This window comes from Malus sylvestris, mitochondrion, assembly GCF_916048215.2.
Source record: "Malus sylvestris mitochondrion, complete genome".
NCBI lineage: Eukaryota > Viridiplantae > Streptophyta > Magnoliopsida > Rosales > Rosaceae > Malus > Malus sylvestris.
The window spans coordinates 245001-250000 of record NC_065226.1 but is presented as its reverse complement, the minus strand read 5'-3'; the positions used below and the strand labels follow the sequence as shown (position 1 = coordinate 250000).

The window sequence follows — 5000 nt, the reverse complement described above, 5'->3', positions numbered from 1 at the left end:
TTCTCGTCGCCGTCGTTTGTCTTCGACTCCCGTTGACCTCTCTTGTTCTCCTCCCCCCGGTGTAGGACTGATGTAAACTTCTTCCTGTAAGTCCCCGTTCAGGAAGGCATTTAGAACATCTAATTGTAACAGAGGCCAATCCCGATTGTCAGCAATAGAGAGCAGGAGACGAAGAGACTTCATCTTGTCTACCGGGTCAAAGGCTTCCTCGTAATCTATCCCATATGTTTGAGTAAAGCCTTTAGCTACTAGCCTGACCTTTTCCTCCTTTCTCCCATAAAGCTTCCCTTCCCCCAGTCTCATATCGAATTAGTAGAGATCAAGACGGGGAGACTCAAAATGATACTCCTCTCTGAATCGAGAGGTATCAGATCGAACTAAGATAAGTCATGTATTATAATTGAAGTGATTTCCGGGAGAACAAAGTGTATTTTTGAGCGCGTGAGAGGACCAATGAGACAGAACACTGTTGGATGCATTCCTTCGCTAGCAGGTCTTCGGCCCATCTCAATTGAAGAGTCTTCGGTCAGTAATCTCGTACTCTCGACCGGCTCGAACCACTACGTTATCCATGTCCCGGCTCATTCGTATGCTCATCCTATTCATGTCACCAGAACCTGTAATAAACCATCATTTCAAACCATCCTGTTACAGGGAATCTTTGGATATCAGTTCGAAGGGAGCGCCGAACACCGAAAGTGAAGTAGCTCCTACCTACAGGAGCATCCGCCTTTGTGAGGTCTGAGGTCAATGGCAATATGTCACCCTGCTTAAATGATAGTACTCTTTCCATTAGGAGCTTCCCCCAGGCTAAAGAAATAGAAATTAATAATGAATATAAATAAAGTATAAAATTCATATAGCAAGCATGGGCGATAAACGAATTTCTTTTTTTAAATTTTTAGATCGATTCCAGAGGCCGGTCTTCTGTCTGATGAGAATAGGCTCCGGCCCTGTACAGCCATTTTAGTCTTTTTTTAGCGCGAATCGAATCTTGTTAAGCGTTAGATAAATTCCGGTCTTAAGCAGCCAATTATTCCTGGTATAGTCGTAAATCAGTTGGATTACCATTCTCCATTATTAGTTCTGGGGTGAAGGTAGTTTACTTGCTTAGTGTGAAACGCTAAGGATTTTGATCAGATTTATCTCTAGTGAGATGATTCACCGTAGTCTCACTAAAACTCTCCAATCGCCATTAGCAAGTGTGGCCAGACGCTCTGCTATAAAACAAAATTTTTTTTGTCTAAGTCTAAGTTTAGATATTAAAAGGGGTTCAGAAATCTTTACCTGTTTAGTCCAAAATACCACCAGCTCTTCTTTCCGGATGAATACAAATGAAACGATCGTGCCCTAAGTCCGAGTTTTTTCAGAAATCACCGTTATCTCTTTCTTACGCATGGCAGCAATACAATAAAAGAAAGAGGGTCCGCCCGCCCAGAGGAAGACCTTAATTTTGAACTAATATGAGAGTCTCCATTCTTGGCCATGCTGGCTATAATGGTAACGCGGTTATTTTCAACATGGGGATTCTCCACCGGGAATGGAGAGAGTTAGGAGAAGGGAAGGGCCTCATAGCTCCTTACTATAGGCGATTCAGGGAAACCCCCACCATTTTTTATCAAAATCTGACTAAGAAGTAAGGCCGCGGCTCCAATAGGGCACACGTCCATCAAATAAATAGCCGAAGGCCGTAAACGATCAAATAATGGCCTCGCGCTTGTTACAAGCCGAAGGAAAGGCAGCTCGGAGATTAGCAGAGGTTATGGAATCTGACCCAGCCACAACTCCAGCAAGAGTAGGCTCTGAAGAATGAAAAGACGTATGTATAAAGTATAAGTACTTATTTCCTATGGACGGTTGGAATCCGGTAATAAATAGGCGCATATCGGCCTTCTTTTAGTAGCGAATTTTTAGGTCATCCGGAAACTGGAAAGTCTCCTGTATCCAGTAAATCAGTGTTATCTCTATCTGTCGGAAAGGGGCCAACCCGGTCCTCTATTGCCTCTCCTGTCGCATCTGTGTAAACTGTCCGTTGCTTGCTTCTGGAGTGCAGAAACTGGAACTATCACATCAGTCGGATCTCCATTAGTTTTTAAGGTGCTTTCCGTAGTTTTCCTTTCTGAAAAGCATTCCCGGAACAAAGACTACTTTCTCACCGTGGCAACAACTGCAATCAGAGCCCGTACAAAAGTAACCCTTGCCGGCGGGGCAAAAGTCTTCTCAGAATCGATACCAAGAGTGAGTCTGAATTTCCCTCAATGGTGGTATTTCCGTCAGGAAGAGGTTTGAGCCCCTCTCTATCTGATAAGGTAATGAACGACGTCTTCCGCAAGACTGGCAATTCCTCAGACATGGCCTGCTGCCACTGAGGGATCCTTGCTGCCTCACTATAATTTTTCGGCTTCAAAGAAGAATGAACAACGGCAAGAAAAGCACTATGCTGGGTCAGACACAAACCATATGGGTGTCACAAATAAGAACAACGTACCTCAGGAAAGGACGAAAGGCCAACGGGCAACACCATCCAATCATCTTTTGATAATACATAGAATCTTCCAAACAATACTGCGGACAATCAGACGGAGCAGAATCTTTTTTCTGTTAATAAAGAAACTTCTCAGCACATACAGATTTCTGCTGATCCTTCAACCAGCACCCCTTCTCATGATTGCCGGTTAAGGGTTGATTCTTCTCATCAGGTAATAGTAGAAGCCATTGACCCATCTCCGGCTGCTAACAATTCCAATGTTGATAATTTTGGTATTCAGGCTATTATGCCTATTATCTCTCGGCCTGATCATGAACTCATAAACAAGATGGAGTCAAAAATATTCCTTGTTTGACTGAAATCCAAAGATGATGCTAACGTTCCAAAGGAACAAGCTGCTCAGACTAAGGGATACTTATCGGACTCTTTTCCTATGAGAGAAGCAACCACTTCTTTGCAGGAATTTTTTACCATGTGTAAGGTAGTTTACTCGCTTAGCGTTTCACGGGATGGATTTCATTAACACGGATAGACCAGAAATGGTCTTCGCAAGCATACCGCTTTCTGTTCAAGAATCGGTAGCGGTTTTAAGGGAGACTACCGCGCTCCACGATAAGCGCCTATCATCTCTATGCGAATTCTGACCTTAGCTTTTCGTCTTTGATTAGTATTAGCGAAAGCTCGCTCGACTTAATAATAGCTGTATTACTCGACTTGCTTACTAGCTGCAGTTCTTACTAATATATAAATTTAGTTAATTTAGAGTTCTAAACTGAGTACACTAGGAGAACAGTAGTTTCCTCTTTTCTCCTTTTTATGAACACGGAATGATCAGCATTGCTTCTCTGGAAACCCATCGATCTTCGTCATAACCAAACTTCATATCTCGAACCAAGCCCGAGGAGACTGCTTGAGACCATATATCGCCTTTTTTCACCTGAAAACTTTCCCTTCCTCCCCCTGAGCTCGAAAACCTGGTGGAGGTCTCCATGAAGAAAGGCCCTTTTGACATCGAGCTGATGCAGTGGCCAAGATCTGTTAGCTGCAACTGACAGAATGACTCGTATGGAATTGAGTTTAGTTTGGCCACAAGAGCAAACGTCTCGAGATAATCGATGCTATAGGTTTGTGTGAAACCTTTCGCCACAATACGAGCCCTCTCGATGGAGCCATCAGCTTTGTGTTTCAGGGACCCACCTGCAGCCAACCGTACGTTTGCCTCTTGGTAACGTGATCAGTTCCCAAGTGTCGTTCTTCTTTAGAGCCTCTATTTCTTCTATCATAGCTTTCTTCCCTGATTGAGGGCTTCTTCAAAATTAGGAGGGTATCTTGGTGGAATAAATCGCTGAAACGAAAGCTTTAAAGGAAAGTAGTTTACTTGCTTAGTGTTTGCGCTAAGGGATGAGCATTAAAAGCATTATATAGATATTTAATAGATTAGATCTTATCAGTCTTCTTGTGTAATAGTAACTCTCCCCCATCAATCGGTACTCGTTATTCTTATTTTGATTCCTTGACTTGATTTGTCCGATGAGAAATGCGAAACGAAAGAAGGATTCTCCTGCTGGGAATTATATCCTACTCTTTGCCCCCTTTCACAGATAATGGAGAGATGAATTGATCGATTCATCGGATCCTAGGTCGGGACTGACGGGGCTCGAACCCGCAGCTTCCGCCTTGACAGGGCGGTGCTCTGACCGATTGAACTACAATCCCAGGAAAATTAGGTATACAGCCTAAAAATTCTTATTATTTTTTCTCATTGGATTTCATTCGAACCTTTTTGTTTCGCCGTGTTGTAACAGAGACACGAATGATATACTATATTATTATTTATTATATAAATAATTATCATAAAAAATCTATAATTTAATATATTTATAAATGCAAATGCAGTAAACTCATAGTGGGCTAATTCATGAATTGAATCAAATGGACCTTTTTAACTAAGCGGTAGAGTCGCGCTCTTTAAACGCCCTAAGAAATAGGCGTAAGTCATCGGTTCCAATCAGATCCGAAAAATGAGAAATCAATCAAAAGTAAGTGCAGTGGATCTGAATTGAATCATGACTATATAAGCTATTCTGATATTAAGATTCGATATAGATGAAATCGTGGAAGCGGGCCTTTGATTTCCTTGGACCACGTAAGAATTCGTCGTCCGATTGAACCTTCTTGTTCCTGGATGCTCCATAGAAATCCATCGCTATTCCTTTTCTTCCACCGAGAAAGGTTCATTCCAAATCACAAGAAAAATTTCTCTCTTTTTTTTTCTTTTCGTTATGGTAATGCAATGCAAAAGAGGTCTCGGAAACCGGGTTTTTTCTGATGATGAAAAGAGCTTTTTTTATGTTATGTGAAATTGATGAAAACCCGATATTTAAAGGTCGGTAATGTTAGAAGACGACTGTCGGTATCTGATGGTAAGATACCTATGGTCGGTATATCTTTGAAAGCTCAGACGGAGAGAATAAACGGACTCTTCGGGGGCTACTTAAGGCACTTTAGTGCA

The 5000-nt window shown here is 42.1% G+C and overlaps 1 non-coding gene across 1 annotated transcript; it reads right to left on the bottom strand.

Moving 5' to 3' along the window:
• Positions 1 to 4130: 4130 nt before the first annotated feature.
• trnD-GUC lies at positions 4131 to 4204 on the bottom strand. The gene has a single exon. It is a non-coding gene; the product is annotated as a tRNA-Asp (tRNA).
• Between the last annotated feature and the right edge of the window lie 796 nt (positions 4205 to 5000).